The sequence below is a fragment of the Stegodyphus dumicola genome, chromosome 11 (assembly GCF_044657685.1).
Source record: "Stegodyphus dumicola isolate Sdum_Otavi_A_Nest chromosome 11, ASM4465768v1".
Taxonomy (NCBI): domain Eukaryota; kingdom Metazoa; phylum Arthropoda; class Arachnida; order Araneae; family Eresidae; genus Stegodyphus; species Stegodyphus dumicola.
This window is the reverse complement of record NC_140778.1, coordinates 81,894,890-81,922,109: the sequence shown is the minus strand read 5'-3', so window position 1 is coordinate 81,922,109 and position 27,220 is coordinate 81,894,890. Positions and strand designations below refer to the sequence as shown.

Here is a 27,220-nt window from a genome sequence, read left to right as displayed (position 1 = left end):
TAGTTAGACTTTAGACCAGGGTTTCTCATTTGGGTAGATGAAGTTTTAAAGGGTCTCTGTGATGGTCAAGGATTCGATATCCAAATATGCAATGACAATTGATCAGCACAATTAAGATACCACTGACTGTAAAAAAAAGTACTCATAAGAAAAAAAGATAAGTAATTGCATACTGATATAAAACCTTACTATACAAATAATTAAGTCATGTTCAAAGCATATGAGTGCACTAAGTTTGGTAATTTATAAATCATTTGAGAGAAATATCCCAAAATTAAAGACGTTACCAAACCAATATTATAGAATTTTTCTTCCTCTTACTTACTGGAAATAAGCTTTAGTCAAGTCAACAACTTAACTATGGAAAACAAGAAACAAGCTGAATATTTCTAAACGAACTGATTTAAGAATTAAGCAATTTTATGCCAAATATTAAAAAAATTATTTCAATATACATCAAGTGCAGCCATTACATTCGTTAAAATCAAACTCTGGGTTACCCCAGTGTTGAATGAATGAGGCACCAATGTTACGCATAAGAGTTATGCATATATATAAAGAATGAAATCTTATGAAAATATGTGTGGCTACTTATATTAATTTGTCTGTATGAAAAAAAAATCAGAGTAAACGATAAAATTATCTACAAGCAAAAGCTTAATTGTGCAGAAAAATACAGTTTTACATAAATTGAAACTAAGCAGAGTGTTTGAAAAATTCAAATCATGTAAAGTTCAACTGAGGAAAGTTAATATTGAATTTGAGTTTCTACATTTCCAATGTTTATCGAAATCAGGATTGTGCTCTTCTGTTACTGGGACTACATTCAGAAATGTATGTATACAAAATGTATATAAAATATTTTGATTTATACATACAAATCACGCATATTTACTTCCTGAATATATTTTACATTTTCTGTTTGGTTTACTGTTACATATATACTGACATAAAATTTTGATTGAAAATAACGTTTCTCATATTTACCACTAAATACATGAGTAATTTTTTTCAGGCAAACGATTTCCCCCCTTTTTTAATTCACTTTATTCTCATATGAGTTTACCACATAATGGAGAAAAAAAAACCATAAATTAATAATAAGCATCTTCAAAAGTTTGTTAATTTTCTATACTATTTTTCTTTTCGAAATGAAATTCTATGTCCTCTGACATAAACAGCCTGAAATTTTCAAACAATTTTTTAGATTAAAGGCTCTAAAAAGGAGAATAAAAAACATTAATTAAAAAAAGGTATATAAACTACATATAAAACTTAGTACGGATCATTCATTCTCTCCTCAATGCTTTGCTCATTTTCCTAAATAATTGAAATGTATTTTCTCTGAGATAAAGCACCAAATATGACACATTTAAAGTAGCCCCATATTTTTGCGCATGCGCAAATGGACTGTTATCATGGAGAAAGCACGGAATAAGTTTTTATTTAACGTCGCATGGTCACTGAATTGGAAAGGATGACAAGCGTCTAGCCCCTCAGACGCTAGTTTCCTCCCTGTTCCTCCCTGAACATTTGCGCAGATTACTGCGCATATCGTCATTTCCCTGAAGGCGCCTCGTACAAAGAATATGTATTGTATATAGACTTTCTTTGCCTCGTGTTTACTGTTATTCACTCTTAAGGCCCGTTTCCACTGCTGCGTATGCGTTGCGGTGTCTATGGATTTATCCAATCAGCGAGCGAATTCACTTTGATTGAAATCTGCAATTCGGTCGATGTGCGGTGACGGATGGCATACGGATGGAGTTCAACAATGTTCAACTTCTATCCGTGTGTCTGTGGATGCGTTGGGGTCACGTGGTAAAAAAGGAGCAATCAGGTTGTAGGGTTTATATTTATTTTAACTAACATTTATTTTAAGCTATCTTTCCTGTCAAGCCTTTACTTTCCCCTGGAATTGCCAATGCCAGAGTATGTAAATTTTCGTAGAACGCGCAGAGTATTCAAATTTTTAGCAGAAGTAATTTTGAGTTAAATAGAAGGGAAACGAGATTTGTAAGTGTGCTTCTTGATTCACGAGCGTGAAGGCTGCTTGGTAGAAATTTAAGAACCGCGCGTTTTGGCCTGTGTGCCTACTTCGGCAGTTAGTTGAATTCTTTCAACGTCTTAATCAGAAAGTTTGCTGAATCTCAGCTGTATCTTAGAACGCGGTTAAGATAGTTACAATTATAAAGCCTCGTAGATAGTGACTTCGTTAGTTATGCATTCTGTTATTTATTTTTAGTTGTACTTTTCTATTTTTGTTACACCGTCGGGTCGGCGTAGTTTGTGAGCGTCAAGTGAACGCAACTGTAAGTTCTAAAGTGAAATAAAAAGGGATTAAACCCTTCTTACGAGTTTGTGTAACTTCCAGTTCATAACAGTAACTACTACTGTTGCGGACAAGTTGGGGCCACGCAACATCACATTGGCGCCCCAACACTTTTCGAACTGAAATGGCCGAAAACTGGATGGAAGCTCCTGTACAAGTCCAACAACAAGAAATGGCGAACCAATTAGAAGGATTTGGATACCTGGTCCAGACGATGAGAGCATCAATCAAGCCAAACGTCAATTTCGACGGAAAAAATGCGGTGGCGATATTCTTAGAAGATCATTATTAAAGGCCTTCCCCATTGTGAAAGACCGAGCAAAGCTAGAAGCCGAGCTATATAGTTTTTATCAACGAAATATAGAAGAGTTGACGGACTTTATTCTGCGAAAAATTAAGCTGACGGATATGGTGTAGGGGAAGAAACCCGACGCGGAGATTATTGAAATAATCTTACCAAGATTGCTACCTGCTGTTCAAGATTACTTCGAAATTCGAAACCCAAGCACCTTGCAGGAATTCTTCGAGTTGGCGGTCAAGTTCCAAAATCGCAGAATAGCGGAAAAAGCTAGAGGGGCATTGTATTCTCAAAGTCTCCGAAGGCAATCCTCAAATCAACAGACCAGAAACACAAATCGCTCTTATGGGGAAAAGAGCTATCAAGCTAACTCATCGAAGCTAGAAGGTCAAGGCCCAAAAAGGAAGTTTGAAAACAACCGTCCGCGTACCCAGAAGACAGAAGTTGAAAGGAAAGCTTTAAACGAGTAGAGGGGCCTGTAAAAGCTAGGGTGCAGACCCCGGAAGTTTCGAAAAAACTCTCAAGAAAATATCTAAATACGGTCATGGTAAAGAACTCACAATTACCGATTATACAAGTCCTGGTTGGCGATGTACCAGTAGAAGTCCTCATCGATACAGGGGCAGAAGGTAATTTTATGAGTGATACATTTTTAAAGAAGAATTTTAATAGGTTACGATTATTTAAAAATAAAAACACAGAAATCATAGCAGCGCAAGAAAAAACTTGTCAATGCATTGGGAAATTATCATTACAAATACAGGTAAAAGATGAAAGCCTCAAAGTATTAATTTTTGTGGTCAAAAATTTGCAGAGTCCAGTCATTTTATTTCATGGAGTTTTTAAAGGCCGCGAAGGCCAAACTGAATTTTCAGGAAAATTCAGTTATGCTGGAAATGGTTCGGAGGGTGGTGGAGCCAGTGAAACAACCGCAAGTGGACCTTAGCCATTTGAATGACCATGAAAGCCAAGCCATCCAGCAAGTGGTGAGTACTTTTTCGAACTTGTTTTCAGAACGGTCTGGTAATTGTCAAATTGTTACGCATGATATACAATTAACTGCCGACAAACCCTGTAGGAGTTAACCTTACCGGTATGATAACCAGAAAGAACAAATTATCGAAGAACACATTCAGGAAATGTTGAAGAACCAGATAATAACGCCCAGCATCAAAATGCAAGTTCGCAACTAAAGAACTTAAATATATGGGTTATAAAATTTCGCAAAAGGGTATAGAAACTCAGGATTCAAAAATAAAAGCCATCAAGAATTTCCCACCGCCCAACACCGTCAAGAAACTTTCTTCTTTCCTTGGGTTATGTTCTTATTATCGGTCGTTCATAAAAGAGTTCGCGAACATTGTTGAACCGCTGTTAGCAATTAAAAGAAAGAAAAGTAAGTTTACGTGGACAGCAGAAGCAGATACTGCATTTGAAAGGTTAAAAGAAGCACTCATCAGTGCCCCTGTTTTGAAATTCCCGGAAGGGGACGAAAACCTGGAAATTGCAGCAGATGCGTCGGACTATGACGTAGGTGCGGTTCTCATGCAGAATGGCCATCCTTTGGCATTTTTTAGTAAAACTTTAAACTCTACGCAAACGAATTATACAGCTACAGAGAGTAAAACATTAGCCGTATTAATGGCTGTACACAAATTTCGAGTTTATTTCGGCAAAGCGCCAGTAACAGTCTTTTCGGATCATGCGGCTGTTGGTAGACTTTACTCGGGGAAAAATCTAATGCCCAGGTTAATAAGATGGGCTTTAAAACTTCAAGAGTATAACCTAATAATTAAATATAAACCGGGTAAGGAAAACAATGTAGTTGACGCACTATCTCGTATAAAACTGGACGATGAAGGCAATGAACTCAAATGCGCTGTGTTGACTTCAAAAATTTTAGATTCTAGAGAAACAATTATTGCCGAATTGAAAGCTGATCCTGAATTTGGAAGTATCTATGCGTATTTGAAAGACCCCGAAAGCTTTGAACACACAGATATCGATGCAATAAGAAATAGACCAGAAAACTATGAAATAATAGTTAATTTATTGTTTTATACGAAAGCAACAAACGAAAATTTAGAATATAAACCAGTCATCCCAGCCTCGCTTCGATTAAGCCTTTTGAGGAATTACACGACGCGAAAACAGCGGGTCATTTAGGGGTCAGAAAGACTTTAAAATGGGTACGCGAGGCGGTATATTTCCCGCAATTTTACAAAATAGTAAGTGCGTATGTCAGGTCCTGCAATCAATGTCAGTTAATAAATGATATTAATTACAGCCCGGCCGGGTACTTAAATAGCATTCGCGCTACATATCCGAATGAAATTTTAGGCATAGATCTTCTTGGTTCTTTCCCCCAGAGTGAGTTAAATAAAAATCGTTTTCTTTTAGTAATTGTAGATCATTTTTCAAAATGGACAGAAATTGTTCCGCTTAAACGCGCGTCAGCCAAAACAGTCGCAGATGCATTCTTACACAGATACATTTTAAAATACGGTGCACCGATAAAAGTCATTAGCGATAACGGTAAACAATTCGTTAGCCAAATATTTGAAAACATTTGCACTGGACTTGGCATACGCCATATTAAAATGGTTCCGTATAGACCACAGGCAAACATCGCAGAAAGAGTTAATAAAAATATTGTAAAAATAATTCGAAGTTATATTAGCACACATCACAAGCGCTGGTATGGCTACATAAATGAGTTAGCTTATGCTTTAAGAACAGCAAATCATGATACTACGGAAAAAACTCCAGCAGAATTATTTTTAGGACGGAAATAACTTACGCCACTAGATAAATTATTCTTTGTGCAACAAAGAGAGGAAGAATTCAAACAAAAAGATGTACAGAAACTCATTGATTAGGCGGTTAAAAGTTCGGATACGGCAAGAAATAGACAGAAACTGTACTATGATCGAAAACGCCGTGAAGCAGATTTGAAAGTTGGGGATAAAGTGTTAAAGCGGGAATTTTCTTTATCAAGAGCCCCATAGAATTTCACTGCAAAGTTGGCTCCAAAATTTGAAGGCCTTTATGTAATTCAGGAAATCAAGGAAGTCGTATTGTACCTTAAGAACGAGAGAGGGTAAATCTGTAAAGCAAGTTCCGACCAGGTGAAAAAATATTATAATCAAAATGATTTTGAAATCCTTAAAAGTTTCTTGCAGGACTCAAGCGCAAAAGAAGTGGAAGGTCCAGAAGTAACGCCACCCGCTCCACCATCCAAGAAGCAGAGAACAGAAGAGGAACCTAGTCATGCTACGGTCCCGAAAAGAAGAAAGGAAAATGGTGAGACTCCAGCATTCAAGAAATGCAAGAAATCAACGCCGCCGCGTAAAGAATCTTTGGTAAATAGGAAAAGACCAGATACAACTTTCCATAGTAGAAAGTCTACGTCGAGGAACCCACTTCTAGGGCCAGATAGACAGGAGCAAACAAAGCGGCCGTTCACGAGAACAAAAAGACAGAAGGAGGAACGAAAAGACTGCCACCAAACAGAAGAAATTCAAGCAAGATTCCAGACCGGAGGCCGCCAAGACCAGCCGTCCAGGGGCAAAACGGAAAAGACAGGAACCCGAAGACTACTACTCCAAGAGGCCGGCGTACAGAGGGCGAAAAAGAAAAATCACCATGGACGAAACTCGAAGAACCCAAAGGAGACGATTGACTTCTATGAATTCCATAACGTGGGATCAGTTCTGCCAGAAGAGGATGTCGGAGTTCCAATCATCGAAAACTCAAAGATAAGTTCAAATCTTCTATAATTTTTTTTTTTTTTTTTTTTTTTTTGTTCCGAAATGTTATGCGTAAATACGAAGTTCTATGTTTTGACGGAAGTCAATTTGTTTCGGTTGAGACTTAGTTTTGTTTTACTTTATTTAGCTAAGGCAAAAGTATTATTTTCTTTAAGTGTAAAATCTAAGTGCAAGCAGTTCCTGTTGGTCGAAAGACTAATTCTGTTATGTTAAAGCCAAAATTTGGCCGAAGATAAAAATAACTTCGTATTCTTGTATTAATAAGAATTTTAGTTTCAGTGCCGCCAGCTTGGCGAAGAATGAGTAAAGTAAAAATTTATTTTTCTCTTATTCATTTTATGGTAAATTGTAAAAAATCATTTGTATTAGAATTTTGTAAATATACGTAAATACTTGAAAGTTATGTAAAAGTAGAATTTAGTCTAGAAGCATACAATTTTAGATGCCAAATGTAAATGCTCAAAAGCAATGAATTCAAATTTAAGTATTAAACTGTAGATAAAATCATGCTTTAGAGCGAAAGCCTGCATGTCTAAAGATGAATGAGGGGGAATTTAGAATGAATGTGTTTTGTAGGGTTCTCCACCTACACTTGAATTTTAAGAATGTTAAACATAGCTCATCGAGTTTCAGTATGTCGATTAAGGTGTGTCTATTTGGTCGTTGAATTCTAACAAATCATTGTGGTTAGGGGAGGTGTTGTAATACAAAAACACGAATAGTCCCGTTTGACACCACACATGGTGGAGAACCAGGGTAAAGTTAAATTCATGTTTGAATACTTGAATGAATGTGAATTAAGCAGTTAATTAAGGAAAATAAAACGATCGAAAACGAAAACTTTATCCAATGTTAAGAAAGTGTAAATCATAATGTATTTAGAAGATACTGATACTTATTCCTTTCAGATGCTGGAAGGAAGAGAAAAGATTGGTTGGTGAAGAACAGAAAAGGATCCTGTAAGAAGAGATGGTAAAATTATGAGTCTACAGAAATTATTGTAATCTTATACGAAACAGTTTGCTTTATGTAAACGAGGCTCTTGAGTTTTAGATCAGAATGTGGAAACTTTTTCAACAGGTCGTTTCTAGGACCTGCTTCCAAGTTTACCAAATTTCGGCAGCGGCAAATGTAGGGTTTATATTTATTTTAACTAACGTTTATTTTAAGTTTAAACTATCTTTCCTGTCAAGCCTTACTTTCCCCTGGAATTGCCAATGCCAGAGTATGTAAATTTTAGTAGAACGCGCAGAGTATTCAAATTTTTAGCAGAAGTAATTTTGAGTTAAATAGAAGGGAAACGAGATTTGTAAGTGTGCTTCTTGATTCACGAGCGTGAAGGTTGCTTGGTAGAAATTTAAGAACCGCGCGTTTCGGCCTGTGTGCCTACTTCGGCAGTTAGTTGAATTCTTTCAACGTCTTAATCAGAACGTTTGCTGAATCTCAGCTGTATCTTAGAACGCGGTTAAGATAGTTACAATTATAGAGCCTCGTAGATAATGACTTCGTTAGGTATGCATTCTGTTATTTATTTTTAGTTGTACTTTTCTATTTTTGTTACACCGCCGGGTCGGCGTAGTTTGTGAGCGTCAAGTGAACACAACTGTAAGTTCTAAAGTGAAATAAGAAGGGATTAAACCCTTCTTACGAGTTTGTTTAACTTCCAGTTCATAGCAGTAACTACTACTGTTGCGGACAAGTTGGGGCCACGCAACATCACAAGGTGCAGTCACCAAAAATTAATGGCGGGTGAAGTAGCGATGAACGCTCATTTAGGGAGAGAATGTTTTGCTAAAAAATACTTATTTCTGAATTAATATTATAGCGAGAAATCTGCGTGCTGAAAAAAGACAGCAATCAGCTAAATTTAGTTAAAAAAAGATAAGAAAAATAACTGCAACTACAGTACTTGTTCGCAGATAAAATCAGGCGTTCAAGAAAATCAGCGGAAAAAATTATATTTCCAAGTCCATGAAATAGCAAAATTTATCCTGACAATTATTTCCTAGTTCTGCATACTCATTTAAATTTAATGAAAATGAATGTCTGACTATATCAAACTGCTATAGCAAATTAGATATGATTAAAAGATTTGTTATTTTTTTCTTTTGAAACAGGTAAAAACTAAAAACGTTAATTATAAATTAAATTTGAAAGCCTTTTAAATATTCCACTGCATTAAAGAGTATGTTAAATTTGTATTTCCCTTTATAAATATATGTTTTTGGCCAACATATATTTGTAAGCACATGAAATATATTTTTAGCAGCCCGTTTAACTTCAATCGGAACGCCACTTTAAAAGATAATGTTTTTTGTAAAAAATGTACAAGAGCTGAAGAACAAACTCTGGTGAATTTCTCAGACGATAGCACACTGAAATAGGACCAAAAAATTTAGTTTTAAGAATTGATTTACTTGATGATGTATATAAGCCAAAATATGCATACGTATCCCGTGTGATGCTAGCGTAGTGGTAAAGCTGACGCTGATAATGTTCACTTTTGGGGTTCGTGAGTTCGAATCCCATACGCTTTTTGCACCCTGTCTGCAACTTTCTCAGCTTTTTGTTCTAATTTGATCTATATTCGTGTTTTATAATTTATTTCTATTATTGTATGCGTTAAATATATTGTTTTATTTATGCTCTTATTTATTTAAATTTCATCCCGCAAAAAAGTTTGAAAATTATATAATACTAATTTAAAGCATACCCTGTACATATATATTTGAATTTAACAAACACTCTCTATTCGTAAAAAGCAAATTTAAAGTTAATTAAATTTAAATGAAATTTAATGCAAATAAATAAAGGATTAATTATTACTGCGAACTAATCTACAATATCATTTAAATTCTGAGAGCATATGTAAATCAAGTGCAAGTATCAAAATCCATGAATAAATATATAAATCCAAAAATTTATAAAAATGCATAAGTGAGTAATGGGATAGCTTATTAATTCTAAAAAAATTATAAAAATGCATAAGTGAATAATAGGATAGCTTATTAATCGTAAAAAATTTATAAAAATGCATAAATGAATAATAGGATAGATTTAATCCTAAAAAATTTATAAAAATGCATAAGTGAATAATAGGATAAATAAATTTTTGGAATTATATATTTATTCATGGATTTTGATACTTGCACTTGATTTACATATGCTCTCAGAATTTAAATGATATTGTAGCAATAATTAATCATTTATTTGTTTGCATTAAATTTCATTTAAATTTAATTAACTTTAAATTTGCTTTTTACGAATAGAAAATGTTTGTTAAATTCAAATTTCATTCCTTGCAGCAATAGTGCAAGAGAATTATTTAAATTTAAGCCTTGTAGATATATACATTTTTGTTTCACTTTTATGTGAATGCATATACATGTGCTCAGACTTTGGGATGTTTACCACTCTAAACTTTCATTCCAATCAACATGAGACAGTATTAATTCCCTAAACTTTTTTTAACAAAAAATTACTATAATAATTGCTTTTAAATTCATTCCTCTCCAGCAGAAGTGCAGGAATTAATTAATTAAATATTTCCATTTTCTTTACCTAATGTGTGTATATATAAAGAGAAAAATATTATTTTTATAACTTCTATAAAAAGAGATATGAATTAAAAATGTTTAAATTAAAAATAGTATTTTATGGATTATGCATGAAATATAACTGCCCATAGTGCATTTTCAAACAAACGAGATTTCTAATAAATTATCTAGCTATGACCCTGAAGTCAGCGGTATACAAGCATAGCAAATTTTTGTAAATATTGTGAACCTTTCTTTACAGTTGCTCTGTATTTTTAAAGTACCAACTATTTTTTAATTCCTTTAACTTTTTTATTTTATTTTTTCACTAACAGTACATTTTAGTTTTAATAATATATATATTATTTCATCAATATTTAAGGCTTCTAGAAACGCAAAATAATAATAATAATAATAATAATAATAAATAAATAAATAAATAAATAAATAAATAAAATTTATTTCAGCTTCTATAGAATTAGTGATGTTCATAATATGCATTATAACCTTACTTATCTAAAAATTGCTAGTGTACTTTACTTTCGCAGTTCATAAGCAGAAATAAAAATTTCCAATAACATGGAATTTAGTAAACAAAACTTTTCTGCGTTTCACGTCAGGATCCATATCGAATCCAAAACAAACAATACTCGCTTAAGCGGGAAAAATTCAGATGTTCAGCGTCGTAACTCACGAACTGCTTGCTTGGCGCCAAAATATTACAGTGACACCTAGCGGCGGAAAATGAAAATATTCTACGGATACGCAGCAGTGGAAACGCTTGTACGGATGCCGTAGGCGTGTCTTAATTGACGCTACGCGTTCGTACGCGGTAGTGGAAACGAGGCTTGACTCTTTGCACTTCTGTGGTAGCGTGTTATTGATGATACAGTTCTCTTTTTTATTTTGCTTCGATTATTATATATTCTGCACAAAATCAAGAAAAACTGCCCATTTCAGGGCCAAGTACTTCTGTTTCCTCAGAAGGTATTTTTGATTCTGAATCAAATCAAAATCAGGAAGGAGTAATCGTGTGCGATAATTCCAATTCTGGTATGTGTGATAATTCTGATTGTGTTGTGAGTGATATGGTTCATTGTGCAAATTATTTTAGTATAGCTGAGAGTGATTTTGTTTGCCGTGATTGTTTAAAACTTTCAACTATAGATACAATTTGAAATGCCACGCATATAAATTTCTTTACAATAATACTACATTAACTGAGTCTCTGAAAACTAAGTTCTAATAGTATGGTTGATTGTGCAAATAATTTTAGTGTGACTGAGAGTAATTTTGTATGCTCTGATTGCTTAAAAACGTACCAAAATAGATGCAGTTTGAAAGGCCATACCAACACATTACACTCTAATAATACTACATTAATGATTCTTTAAAAAGTGGTCGATCACCAAGCTACAAATATGAGGAGTGCCATCTGAAATTTAGTGACCTAAAAAATTGGAAATATCATCAAAATAAAATTCATACTTCTAGCAGGTAATTATGTGTGTCCTGTATGTTATGCTAATTTTGAAAAGCGAGAAATAATATTTCATTTCAATAATGTTCATGATGTTGATTTGAATCATACTGAACTAGAATTTAATTCATTTAATGATATTTTGGCATGGAAGGCAGAAATTGAAAATAATACGAAGTCAAAATTTCTTATGGAGTAAGCATATTTAATATACATGGTGTAATGCCACTGTTCAGGAAATTTTATGTTAGAAAGTAAAGGTTTGCGGGCACTTAAAAATCCTTAGTAGCAATAAAATAAATACATATTGCGCAGCTGCATTAAAAGTAACAGAACATACAGATTCCAAACGTGTAGTGTCACATCAGAAAATACATACTGGGCATCGGAATGATTTAGGTCACTTATTTTTAACAACAGATGAAATAAAAAATATTGCATCAAAGATAACAGCAAAAATTTCTCTGGATAATATTTTGGATGAAATTAGAAATTCTCTATGAGATGCTGGGCTTGAGAGGTTTCATTTACTTACAAAACAAGATTTACATAACATCAAAAAATCTTTCAATTTGTCTTCTAATTCTGTTAAACATGAAAATTATTGAGTTTGTATAGATACGTGGTTACCTGAAAAGCAAAATTCTGAACATCCATGCATTTCATTTTATAAAACCCAGGGATCAACATAGCATGGGTGAATATTGTACACAATATTAATTTCTAAAAGGAAAGGATTTTGTTTTGATAATGATGACAGAAGCACAAAGAGAGATACTGAAAAAACTTAGTTCTGACATGTGTATGTATTGATGGTACACATGGGGTGAATGCATACAGATTTGAACTCATAACTTTACTTACAATAGATGCTTTGCGCCAAGGATTCCCGTGTGCATTTTTAATTTCTAATCGATGTGACCAACCTGTGCTATCAATTTTTTTCATGTATTAAAGAAGAAGTTGGGAAAATACAACCACAAGTATTTATGTCTGATATGGCTGAATCTTTTTTTAATGCTTGGAAGTTTGAAATGGGTTTACTACAGAAACGTCTTTTTTGTGCATGGCATATTGATAGAACCTGGAGAAACAATTTTTTAAAAAAATCAATGGTGTTGAAAAACAGGCAAAAACATATAAAATTATTAGATCTCTCTTAGAAGAACAAGACATTCATACTTTTCATACACTGACAGAAGCAGCAATAAAATTTCTTAAAGAAGATCCGGACACTATTGAATTTGCAAATTACTTTGAAACATATTATTTACAATATAAAACTAGCTGGGCATACTGTTATAAACTTCACACTGTTGTTAACACAAACATGCACATCGAACGAATGCACCGAACATTAAAATATATTTATCTTCATGGAAAAATTGTTAAGAGCTTGGATAACACTATACATGGTAGTATGAGATTTGTAAGAGATAAAATGCTTAATCGCTTAATTCCAGCAAATAAAGGTAAATTAACAAGTAAGGTTTAGGATTTAAGAATCAAATATAAAACAAATGAAACACTATGTTTATAAGTAATAGAGAATGAGAATGAGTGGTCTGTTTCATCAACACATAATACAGAAATATATACTATACATGAAAGTAACAAAACTTGTACATGTCACATACAGTGCACTGAGTGTAATATATGCATTCAGTGATATACACTCATGTCCATAAATTAAGGATAATGCAAAATCAGGCAAAGGAAGAGTTAGAAGCAAAACAAATTTGACTTATTTGTAAAGCTCATTTATTAAACAAAAGGTAAAGAGCAAAAAAAGATGCTATATGTTTGATATTATTAAAAAAATTAGCGATTTTTTCTCCCTGGAGCAAATCACCAAAAAAAAAAAAAAAAAAACCTATTTACAAAAAACCAATATTACGTGGTTGGTATGATTGTTAATACATTGTATGTCTCCCAGATGATGCAATACAGTCTGTACAACGTCTAGGCATGCTAAGTATCAAATTATCGATCTGATCTTGGGGGATATTACACCACTCAAAAAGCAACGCTCTCCGAAGTTCTGGTTGACGGACTGCAACTCGTCGGCCAAGCATGTCCCACACGTGCTCTACTGGATTCAAATCCGGTGAGAATGCTGGCCAGTCCATACGGGTGATATCCTCCGATTGAAGGCATTCGCTTACGATGTTTGCACGGGAAGGTCGGGTGTTGTCATCTATAAACACAAATTGTGCGCCCATGGCGCCCCGAAACAAACGTACATGTTGTTCCAGAATGACGTCCTGATAGATTTGGCTTGTCATGGTTCCAATTTGAACATGCAGGTCATTTCTGGAACCCAGAATAATTCCACTTCAAACGAGCACTCCTACACTACCGTAACGATGTCGTTCAATGATGTTTTCTTGGTGGTAACGGGTACCTGGAGCTCTCCATATGAAAGTCCGGCGAGAATCAGACTGCAAGTTAAACCTCGACTCGTCGGAAAATATCACACAAGCCCACTGTTGCGGTGTCCACAATGCATGCTCTGTACTCCAAGCTAACCGCAGGCGACAGTGAATTGCAGTAAGTGGAACGCTCTGACAAGTCTACGAGCATATAGACCAATCTGCCCTAAGCGTCTGTACACGGTCTGCCTTGAAATTGTCGTACCAGTGGCTGAAGATTGCTGACGAGACAGGTCTGAGGCTGTGCTCCGCCTGTTTCTTTTGGCAGTAACTGCCAAATACCGGTCCTCATTCGGCGTTGTATTTCTGGGGCGACCTGTGCTGTAACGTCTACTCACATTACCATCATCTTGGAATCGTTGCCAAAGCCTGGAGATGACACTCTGGGCAATTCCAAGTTCGTCTGATACTTCCAGTTGGGTACGCCCACATTCCAGACGGCCGATAATTCTATAACGTAAAAAAACATCCAAATGCGTCCTTTGTGTCATAACTCTTCGGTTTGCACTGAAATGCTTATAAAGCGCCTGCGAACAATTTTACTTCTTTGCCTGTATTCCTTATATATCACTGTCTTACACTCTCGTCATTGTGACGTACCATCGGTGTCGTCTGGTTACTTCCTGAAATTTGCATATGATTCTTGAACATGTGTGTAGTGATTTTACAGGTGATATATTTATTTTAGAGTTCGATTTCCACGTGACTCCGAATTATCCTTAATTTATGGACATGAGTGTATATGCAGCTGTATTAATTCATCAGTTTGTAGAGACATTAGGTATTTTTTGGAAGCAGGCAAGATGAAAAATATGCAATGCCTTTGCCGGGAATCAAACCGCGGACCTCTGGATACACATCACACCATGAAGCCATACCGAGAAGGTGGGAGAAATACTTTATATACTCCTCCTTTTAAAGGACGACTGAGGTTTTTAGAGGACCTAATCGCCAAATCCTGGGTGTGGAAAACAATCATCTAACACACACTGTACAGACATTAGAATTTTACATTGGAAGCAAGAGAGGTTGAAAAATTAGCAATGCCTTCGCCGGGAATCTAACCGCGGACCTCTGGAATATGCACCCAGGTGCAGATCACCACACCAAGAAGGCGGGAGAAATACCTTATAAGTTAGGTGAAGTATGTATAAGCACACTAGAAATACTGCTACTTGTTAAATACATTACTGACATCAGCACACTAGAAATACTGGTACTTATACTACAACTACAATACATAATGAATTATCCACTTATTATAGATGATGAAAATGAATTTTGAATTTAGTAGCAAAAAAAAAAAAAAAAAAAAAAAAAAAAAAAAAAAACAGACCCTCTCACTGGAACACAGAAAGAATGAACTAAATCAAACATGTTTAGAATTAGTAGATTCATTAAAATCTGACAAACAATGTGAGGTGTTAGACAGAATTCTAAAATCAGCACCACTACAACTAGAAGCTGCTGATATGTTAAATGCACAAGAAATACATTTCACAACTGCTAATAAAGATATTCCGCCTAATAAAAATATAATACCCAAAAGATTCTCAGATACAAAACGAAAAGGAAACTGACAAAAACTTCTGCAATAACTTCACAGAATGAAGACAATAATACAATTTTAAAAATTATTTTGGATCACAAAAATTTTACACATAATTCCACTGAATTATTCTTTAGTACTTATTCACAATTCCTTTTGTTCATTTTTATCATCTAAAACATCTTCTTTCAACTGCCTGTATTTGTTTTATATGTGTTAGATGATATTTTTTTCGTATTTATATAATACTATCTCTCTCTCATTCTTCAGAACTTCTCTTTAATAATAAGATAATTCCAACTCCGATCCTTAAAACGATCAGGAACAGATGTAGAAGGTCAGAACAGGGTTTTGAACCTTTATCTCAGGTCCTCGTGATAGGCTGATGTATTCTCTGATTAATGAGTAAGTCTATTTTTGTTCATCCTCCTTGCATTACTGTCTTCCTTCCCCCCCCCCAAGTCCAACAATACCAAAATATTGTCCATACAATCAATCATTCATTGACTTTTATACTGTTCAGTCAATAGATTATTACCAAACATTTTAATGTAGATAAATATATTTTGGTGAAACTGAGTCAATCCCAAATTTGAACAGTAATCAATATTTTCTACTATTTAATACTTGCTATTTAATATTTGTCAAGTTTTTTATTTTCTAATTATTTAACCCCAAGTGCATTCACATGTTGTGCACTGGCCATTTTATTATGTGTAGAATTGTTTAAAACTAACTAAACATTGTAACAATCTCATCACAGTTTTGTGAATTGCCACATGCTGCTACATTTTTATTTTGGGGTTTTAATTATTAATAACATTAAATAACAGAAACCTTGAGTTTTTTTTAATACTAACCAGCTTTACATATCTGGTGTGCACCTTTCATAAAGCGTACTTGTACATTATGTAAACTTGTAATTTATGCCAATCAATTCCCCCCCCCCGCCCCACACAAATGTTGATGTCAGCATTTATTCGTATTCCTTACATTTTACAGCAATAATTCATAAGTTTGTCTTATGGATATCTGAGATATGAAGGAATATGTGAGGAACAAGTTCCCCCCCCCCCTTCGGGGCCGAATTTTGAAAACGTTTGAAATTGGTTTTTAGGTATTCATATTCCATACATTTCAAAGCAAGAATCTTATGTAAATCGGTTTCTTCCTTATATAAAAAAACATAAAAACATGTTTTGCCCGCCTAATCTTAAAAAATCGCTTCTTAAATGACATCTTCGATACAAAAGAAATAAGCTCCTAAGTTTTGATATCTGTATCTCTAATAGCTTTGAGCGATGATCTGTAGGTGAATAAATGAATAAATCAGGAATTCTTCCTATATGTATAGATTTATAATAAAACATCTGAACAAATAAATAAGTAATAAAACTATTTCAGAAAAACTAATAAATGAAATTAATTTACATTGAGTAATGCGCACCAAGTTCGTAACGTTTTAAACGCGTGGCGTTTTAAAAAAATCGGCTTTGATCACGCCGAGCTCCTTGGAGTAAACACGCTGCGCGTGAATCTGCGTAAGTGATCCAGGATTAATCAGGAGGAAACTAGAATCTGAGGCATGTTCCTAAAACGTACTCGCCTGCTGTGACAGCATTGACTCATGGACCTTATAAGAAATAGACTAACCCAGTGGGCGGGGCGCTCGTCACCGACATGTCGGCAAGAAAGAGTAGGGACGATCTGGTTTACTTTAGCACTGAAACCTATGGCGTTTGTATCACATAACTCTTTTTAATTATTTAATGTGATACGTTGTATAGTGATGAGACTATGAAAGCCACAGTTTTTCCAAATAGGATTTAATATATCTCATTAAAACACTTTTTACTGCATTTCGCGCATTTTTTTCACGCGTAATTCTTGTACAAACATCTTTACTTTGGTAAAACACTAAAAACTCTAAGCACAAAATTTATGAGCTTAATTTTGCTTAAAAATAAAGTAAAATTAAATGAGATTGATAGTACGCGATGCTTTGAAATAAATAAGGTAAAATTAAACAAGATCTGATAATTTTTTTTTTTTTAATTTAATGAGCATTTTCAGGCAGTGATTTTCCAAACTATAACATTTAAAAACGATCATATTTATTTGATTATATGATCATTAAATTATTAACATTAAAGTGGATTAGTTATTTTAATAATTCATAAAATTCGGAGCATAAAATTTTCTGAGCGTAATGAAGGAAAAAAAGATGAGATAAAATCTAGAAGCACTCTTTTTTTAAAGTTTTGTGTGTTTCCTATATTTATTGAATATCATGTTCTTCGCCCGTAAACCACATACATTTGAAAATAGCATATCCGTACAGTGCTTGCTCTGAACTCGCTGAGTTTGTTAATCAAAAATTCGTTAAAATTTTACAAAATGTGAAATAGATTAAAACAAATTCGAAATTCGGCCGTCCAGATGCCTATGTTAGGGTGGAGGATTACGTTATTCAAAATTCGATGGCTCTAGATACTGTCGTTTTTGTCAGAGTGCGAGAAACATACATGTATTCATACATGGGCTGATAAATTAAATGAACAATAAATAAAAAAAAATCTTATGCAGAACTAAAAGTAAATTAAAAAAATAATTATTATAAAATACAAGCAAAATTAATTATTACGGTTAAATACAATTTTAATATTAGAATTAAATGTATAAAAATTATTAAGGAGTCAAAAGTGTTTATCACTATGATGTATTATGAAATATAACTGAAATAAAATTCCCTTATAGAAATTGTGCTATAATACTCATCTACAATTTTAAAAAAGGAGCACAATTAAGAATTTTAAACAAAACTTTCAAAAATTCGTTTTTAAATATTTTAATATTTTTTACTTATTTACATCAATAAAAAGCATAAAAATTGCAAGAGAAAATTGCTTGTTTGAAATTTTCTATTAGATTTAAAATATTATTTTCTAAAAGAAGTAGTTACAAATTTCCTTACAGCATAGGAAAAGCTAAAAAAATATCCAGTCCTGAAAGCATGCAATAGCTTTATAATTATTTGGAATGTTAATTATGCTCGATAAATATGCTACATTTTTAAAAATTAATCTCAATTTCAAAAATAAAAACATGTAGAAATTCTAATTTGTGAAATGAGGCGCTAAAACGAGCTTTTTCTTGACAATTATACACGCTGCAATAGGCAATCAATGTAAATTTCTGGAAATCGTCCCTACTCCTCCGGATGTGATGAAGGTGACAGCCGGCAACGCCTCAGACAAGCGAGAGAACCCGTTCCAACTCCAACTTGCTTTATTTGCCGCGATTAACCTGCGAAATCGCAGGTTGTGTTCCGGCTATCGAACTTTGGTGCTTCTAGGAGCGCTGCAGGTAAGGAAATGCCGAACGTAGTTCTCGTGGGGACAGGATAGCAGATGCAGGGGGTGTGACCAATGTCACGTGATGAGCGATAAGACATCTGGTTGGCGATGAGGTATCCAGGCATCGTAGCGCTGTAAATCTGAAGTTTTATAGTAGTTATACATAAAATAGTACTAAATCAGTTCATAAAAGGTGTGTGTTGCAGTCATAAATGCAGAAAATAGAATACGATTCCAAAAAGTATAATAGTATATACAGGAAAAATATAAGTAATATCTTGTGGGCTTGGCTGTGTGTGTCACATGATCATCCGGCTAAGATTTCTAAACATCATTATTTACAAGTCAAATAAGTTTTTCACTACATACTTAAAAACACAAATTATGTTGGAAAATCCTGGTTTCCACTGAGTAGAAAAGCGGCATATGGACGGAGGTGCCTGTCCTCGTGTAAAATTTCATAGTGAAATAGGTTGAAAATGTCCATATGTTGGCACTCCTTAGCGGCGTCATAAAATGCCGTGTTAGTTCTTCTTAAATATTCCACTATTGTATCCATTTTTAAATCTTCATGGAGACGTTTGTTCTTCACATACGGGTGTGCATTTGTGATAATTCTTAAAAATTGGTTTTGCACAACTTGTAATTTTTGGATTTCACCCTTCGTAGCGGTAGTCCATGCTGGCGAAGCGTACGTCATGATGGGTCGGATTGTGGCTAGATAAATAAGTCGTTTCTTGTCTAACGAAAGTTTTGAATATTTCCCTATCATAGGATATAAACATTTCATGACTTTAATCGCTTTATCCCTGATTTGTTGGATGTGATGCTGCCATGTGAGCTTGTCGTTGATGGTGATGCCCAGATATTTGGCTTGTTTCACGATAGGCACAGCCTCGTTAAAAAGATAAACACTTTGCCTGATCGGAACATTTTTCTTCCTTTTCCTTATGAGTAGGAGCTGCGATTTTTGAGCGTTAATTCGTATCTTCCAATATCCACACCATTGTTCTATGGAGGGAATAGTGTCTTGGAGTTTCCGAATAGCATGATTGATGTTAGCAGACTTCACTGCCAGGGCAGTGTCGTCTGCATAACAGGCTAGCATAGAATTATGATTTAAATGCAATCTCGGAAAGTCTGAAACGTAGAATAGATAGAGTATAGGGCCAGTCACAGAACCCTGTGGAACACCGCTAGTCATTATTTTAGTGCTGGATAATTCATTTTTTACCGAGACTCTGAATGTCCGATCCCTGATAAAAGAATGGATTAGCAGAATGAGTTCTCTGTCCAGTTGAAGGTCAATTAATTTAGCAATTAAGCCCTCATGCCAGACGCGGTCGAATGCTTTCGCCACGTCTAGCATGAGTATAGCAACATTAAGTTTGCAGTGCAGAGCTGCACCAGCGAATTCGGTTATTCGGACAAGTTGCTTCGTTGTTGAGAGGTGAGCACGGAACCCAAATTGTTCCGGCGGAAGATGCTGAAAATATGGTTTCAGTCTATTCAGGATAATTCTCTCAAAAATTTTGCTTAAGCCCGGCAGTAGACTAATAGGACGATATCCGTCTGGTCGGGTGTGATCTTTAGCCGGTTTAGGTAGTAAAATAATTTTAGCAATTTTCCAAGGTGTTGGAAAGTAAGAAAGAGCAAGACAAGCATTAAAAATACTTGTCAGGCTGCAGATGATGTTAGGCGGCAAATTTTTAATTGCTGTATTGCTGATTTCATCAATTCCTGGAGATTTCTTTTGTCTCAGGTGTTTGATAATATTAGTCGTTTCAGTAGGAGTGGCATATTTAATTGGAAGTCTGACTGAAGGGGCGTTGAGCCAATCCCTCACTCGTAGGAGGGTCTTTAATTCGAAATCAGAGTCATTTGGCCAATCATTTGGCGAGAACTGTTCTTGGAGGTGTGCTGCGAAGATTTCTGCCTTTTCCTGATTGGAGATGGCAATATTACCTCTGTCATAGAGGGGTCGATTACTTGTGAAGGAAGTTTTAAAATTTTTGATTAAAGACCAGAATGTACCTTCTCTAGAATCCAGATTTAACATTTTATCATCCCATAGTTCTTCTTTGAAGGTTTTAATGGCCTTCTGAATTTGCTTATTTTTACGATTTATTTCACGTTTAAATGCCGGGTCCCACGTTAAATGATAACATTTCCTGAGTCTATTTCGCTCTCTCATAAGCTGTCGTATATTAAGGGGCAGTCTGAAAGCCTTATCACGATTAGTAATTTCAGTACTGGCTTCCTTAATTGCACCTTGAATGCTTTCACTTAAGGCATTAATTACGGTGTTTATGCCTTGTTTAGTATTGAGATTTTGCAGTCGAGGAGGTGAGTTTTTCATGATATTGCTGAAGAGATTCCAATTCGTAATTCGCTTAGTAGAGAACTCAGAAGTTTTTGTCACTCCTAATGTTGCGATTACGGGGAGGTGGTCAGAGAACAATTCATGAAATACTTCCATTGCAACGGGGATAGTCGTTGTAGTGACTGCAATGTCTAGTATATCAGAAAATTCAATTCTATTATGGAGCCGCGTGTATTCTGGTGGGGCATGTAGCGCCACCGGATGCTGTAAAATATATTCATGGAGAATTTTACCATTTAGGTTTGTTCGACGACAGTTCCAGTCTATATGCTTAGCATTAAAGTCCCCGGCAGCAAGGGTAGGTATGTCATCCGGTAGAATGCTATTTAGAAAATTATCACATAATCTATTCGTAGGAGGGTTATACACAGCACAAAAATTGATGTTATTAAACACAGGAAGAGTGACACACACAGTAGTTTGCTCACAATTAAAATTTCTTGAATCAGATATAAGACAAGATGCATAATTACGTTTCACATATATTGCCACACCACCACCTCTGTGTGAAAGTCTATCACAGCGGTATGAATTATAATTTGCAATTCTCAGGCGTTGGCATGGTTTTGCATGAGTCTCTGATATGATTGCAATGTCAATATCATGCTCACTTAAAAAATGGTGCAGTTCAGTAATTTTGGTGGGTAGCCCGCAGGCATTCCATATCATTATTTGTACGGGAGTACACTTTTTCATGTAATTAGCCATTAACAGGGGCTGCAGGAGTATGATCTTGAGATACGTTTGATTTTGCCATCAGAGTAAATCCAGTTTCTTTTAGAACAGAGACAAGCATACGTAGCTCAGCTGCAACTTGTTTTGCTTCAGTTAGAAATTCAGGAGCGAAGCCGGTGTTTAAAGCTTGTGCATAAGTTTTATTATGCACTACCCGATCAGAGAACGTTTTCACAGCCGGAGTGGTTTTTGGTTTTGGAAAACGCACACATAATCTGTAGTTAGCTGTATGACCTATCTCATGACAATTGGCACATTTAGGCGGAGTTGCCTTATCCTTGTCACAGTTAAATGATTCATGAGGTTCACCGCAACGAACACAACGTGGTTCGTGTTTGCAGTGCGATTGGGCGTGATGGAACCCTTGACAGCGATAACACTGCAGGGGTCCCTTACGGCCACGGTATCTCTCAACACTAATCTTCATTCCCAGCACAAATTTTAACTGGTGTATCTCCTTGTTTTTCTCCTTGCGGGTGAGAGTAACGAGAAACAGGGGAAGCTTAATAACTTCTCCGTTACGCCTGATAGTGAGTTGGTTGACCCGCACGACGTCGAGTCCATGTTCTTTAAGATCCATCATAATTTCCTCAGGGTCCATGTAAGACGGGAGGTTACGTATCACAGCTTTTATATGTTTAGATTCGGGAAGCGCATAGCAGTGATACCTGATGACTTCTTCTAACACTTTTACCATTTCCCGATAAATGGTGGGCAATTTCACTTTAATCTTGATTCCGTCCTTCATGTTTTCTCCATAGAAATCGTGCAGAGAAAAATTCTTATTATTAAACAGCGTTTTTAAGTCATTCCATGTGAATCTGCTGTCTTTGATTATAATCGGCGGCACTTTTCTCGCACTGTTGATCGGAGCGTTCTGATTGGTTGGAGGTGTCTGCACTGGGGCGGGGTCTGTGTCCATATTCTGTTGCGGAGTGAGATCAGCAACAGGGTGAGTCTTTGGAATTTCAGGAGCAGTCGCAGCAGCCAGGGGTGCAACAGCTTTTTTCGCAGGTTTTCTGGTGCGTCTGGTTCTGTCTCCTTTGGGTTCTCCATCGGAGTCAGAGCTGACATCTAAAGCCTTGTATTTTGTAAAGTCCTCATCCGACCTGGCGGGACTCTCAGCACGTCGAGCGTTGATCTTTGGGAGAGGCGGGAAGCCAGGGTTGTCATCAGTTTTGGTCTTAGCACGGTCGTCCTGTGTTCTGGAGTTCACAAATTCCTGGTCAGCAAGAGCTCGGAATTTTTTGAACAAATTCAGGTCTCTTGTTTCTTCAGGGGTAAGGAAACCTTTGTCTTCTTGACGGAGTTCCAGCTGAGTAATCTCAGTTGCAATGAAGTCCAGAAAACGTTCCATGATGCCGGTTGATGAAGTAGTGAAATGCAGAAAGTCTATGCTTAAAAAGCACAGGGTAAAAGCAGGTCGTTTTACAGCATACTAAACATAGTGATTTGCATACTGACCTGAATACACAATCGAGAGAGCACAGCAGTATCTCAGTCACAATAGTCAAACTCAGAAAAACGAGAGGTTAATACTGCAGAACAGCGAAAACGCAGAGCGAGTGGACGAGCACCTTCACGCTCAGGAGCAAGCAGAACTGCTGACCGAATGAGAGAACCCGTTTGGGTTAGTCTATTTCTTATAAGGTCCATGCATTGACTGCTGTGACAATGCTGAATCACTATTGGCTGATCGACTTGCTACGTAAAAACGTCACTCACATCACGTGACAAGCCGATTGCATGTTTTTGAAGTGTCGTTGAAAACAGCGCGCTGAGTCATACTTGTTCTGATTGGATCGGACCGCTGTAGGTGTAATTTGTAGTTTGCTGTATAAAACGTAATAAATTTTGTATGCATATACGATTCTGAATTAATAATAAACCACTTAAAGGTACAGCTGGTAAAGAATATAGAACACAAATTCTTCAGACATAACGCTTGAAGTGTTTTATTTGGACGGCATAAGATATGTTTACTAGGAAGACAAATTTCGGCAAACAAAATATATAATTATGTAAAAGAAATTTCGTTACCAGAGCATAAAAGTATCTATTATTGTACTTTAAATTTTCAAATATCAGAAATTGTGAAATAATGTAAGAGAATTTTGATTTAACATAAGAGATTCAATTTTGAGGGAGTTGGATCTTAACATGAAGGAATTTTTTTATTTATTTTTAATAAAACAAGACTGGTTTTGTATTTTTGAAAATTTTTGGCAGAAGAACAGTTTAATCTTTTAATATTTCATTGGTATGTTAATATTTTCTGGAACTAAAATTAAAAAATGGAGGACTGTTAATATTTGCAGTAATAACCGATATTCCGAAAAAGAATATTGTTTTCGATTATTTAAAAATATAGAGCAACTTCTGATGATGTCCGTCTTTTAAAAAGGTACAAAAAGGCAAACTAGAACACTATTTTGTCATTGTCACCAGTAATGTATCAAAAAACATTGTTTCAGTTTTGGATGGGGGTATTCAGTTGCATACTAAGTTATGTGAATCACAGGAAAAAAATAAGCATTCAAAAACTTGGAAACAGTCATTATGGTATTTCTAGGCAGAGTTTGGCATAATGAATTAATAATTTCAAAACGTTGTGTAGTGGATTTGTCATTCGGAAAGCACTTTGTAAGGTTTGAATGTGCTCAGAATATCATGATTCATGTGCCTTGAATAATAAGAAGAAATGCTTACCAGCAAGGGTCAGAATTCAATAGAGCCAGGATTGTTGCCTATAGAAAGTGTGGATTATCGTTCTGTGATATCGCCCGTTGTACTAAGGATTATACTGAACGGCATGCAGGATCTCAATGCCGTCCCATTACCCGAGAGGACAGGCATATTGTGAGGTCAGCCCTCCAAATTTACAACCACATCACAGACCATTAGTCAGAAAATGGGCATGTTTGCAGCATGCCCAGTATCTGCTCGTACGCTGTGTCAACGTTTGCATCAGCATGGACTATCAGCACGGTGTCCATTACTTTAGCTTTCCTTGACAATGCAGCATAGAGAGACACGGCTACTGTGGTATGTCCAACAACAAAGCTGGATATAGGAGGGGCACAATGTCGTTTTTTCAGACGAGTCCTGTTCCTGTGTGCATTATTCTGATGGTCGTATAAGTGTCTAGAGGCTACAAAGAGACCGCACATCGCCTGGTTGAATTCAGTATTGGCATAGGAACCCTAATGTGATGGTATGGGCAGCCACTGAGCACATGACACACACACCTCTAGTTCGGATCGATGGTAATTTGAATGCCAGATCGGTACATTTCTTACATCCAGTGGTTATGCCCTATCTTTGAGGCCTGCCAAACGCAATCTTCCAACAGGATAATACAAGACCACACGTTGCACATTGTGCCTGACCTTCCTCGATACGCAGTGTATTTGATTGCTGCCCTGGCCTGTACGGTCTCCAGATCTGTCACCCATTGAAAACACCTGCTCATGGTTTGCTGAGGGCTGGCCTAGCAACCCTCTCCATCTAATACGATTGATGAAGTGTGGCATAGACTTGAATCAGAATGGAATGAGATGCCGATTTGTGTCATTCAAGCGAAATTCTACTCAGTGCCTAACCGGGTAAGGGTCGTTTTAGCTACCAGGTGGAGCAGTTGTTTTGACTGATTTCGCACCCTTGTAAACCCCCAAACTGCTTACAAATTTAATCATTTTTTCTTCATGCCATACTATTTACGTACAACAAATATTTTTTTATTTGCTTTTCTTTATGTAGCAATTTTAATAGCTATTAGTGTATTATTGATTAACAGTTATCTAAGAGACTTCAAGAGTAGGTACTTTACATAGTTTATAAAACTATTGCATATTTCTGTATAAAAAATTATTGATGCAGGATAGATAGCGCCTAAAGACTTCATGCAGCCATCAATACATTCATATTAGATTATTTTCTTTTATACGTTCCCCCCTCCACCAGTAGATTGCAAATAAAAAACGAAGTGACTTACAATTACAACATAGCCAGACTGTCCTGAAGTAAACATTAACAATATATACAAAGCCAAAATAATTATATTCGCATAATATGTGCATGACACTTTGTTACTAATAAATATCAGAGTGTCTTGGATCAAATTAATATTTTAACAGATGAAAAATTAAGTTTGACACTATCATAAGCAACTGCAGTTTTTTATTATCATAGTGGCAGGGATATCTTTAAAGATATAATTAATGGCATCATTACAACAAAGTGAAGTACAGTAAAACCACCCGTTACTAGACAGTTACAGGATCGCTATATATGTGTACAGTGGTTCTCTGCTTCGAAATCAGGAACTGTCTATTAATGGGGTATATCTGATAATGTGAGGTGTCCATTGCTGGTGGCTCGACTTACATTATCATCATGTTGGGAAAATATTTTGCATCATGACATAATTTATGTGCGTAAGATACCGTAATTTCTGGAAGAAACCCCGCGGCGTTTACGTGTTTAAAACTTAAATTTTCAGCGGGTGCGGAGTTTCTACCCATGCGGCGTTTAGGTGCACTAAAAATAAAATATTTCCTATGATGGTCATTGTACACAGTTTGGATGGCCTTGTCATTGTGCACAGACTGGTGCTGTTCCCACACAAAAGACCACTCAGTTGCTTTTTGCGAACGTTATTTTGTTAACATTCTTTCCCTTAAACGGACCTACATGCCTTATTCACCCTAAACGAGATCTCAGAACAATAACATTCTTCCCCCTTTCAAATCAACATTCTCATCAGTTTGAATAGTCTCTCTCCTCTGCCATTCGATGAATCTTCCAGGACCCATCCTCTCCCCACCCCTGCCTTTCTGCTTCGCAATAAGGAACTCTGACGTATTTCCCCTTCAGCATGAATGGATTTTTCTTGGCATTCTGCCAGATACAGATCCCATCAGTTTGGGTACAAGTACTTGTTGAATAGTTTTTAAGTAAGAAGGGAGCGGAAATTTTTTGAAAATGTCCCTAAACGGTACAGAAGCTATACTGGTAGTTTTAAGCTTAATGTAATTTCACGTGCTAAACAAATTGGAAATCGAGCAGCAGCTCAAGAGTTTGAAGTGGACAACAGATGTATTCGACGTTGGAGAACTGAAAAAGAACTTCTTAAAAATATGCCACAACAGAAATGAGCCAAAAGAAGTGGTACTGTAAGGTGGCCAAATCTAGAGAACGACCTTGCAAACTGGATAAAGGAGCAACGAGGAAACGGAATGGCAATTTCGACTGTAAAAATTCGCTTACAAGCAAAATTTATAGCAAAACGAATGAACATAAATGATTTCAAAGGAGGTATAGTAGATTTATGAAAAGAAAAAATATTTC

The 27,220-nt window shown here is 35.7% G+C and overlaps 1 protein-coding gene across 1 annotated transcript in view; it reads right to left on the bottom strand.

Moving 5' to 3' along the window:
* The window catches only part of LOC118203853 (uncharacterized), a 262,288-nt gene that overhangs the window by 176,451 nt on the left and 58,617 nt on the right, over window positions 1–27,220 (bottom strand). The gene's annotated exons all lie outside the window — the stretch shown is intronic.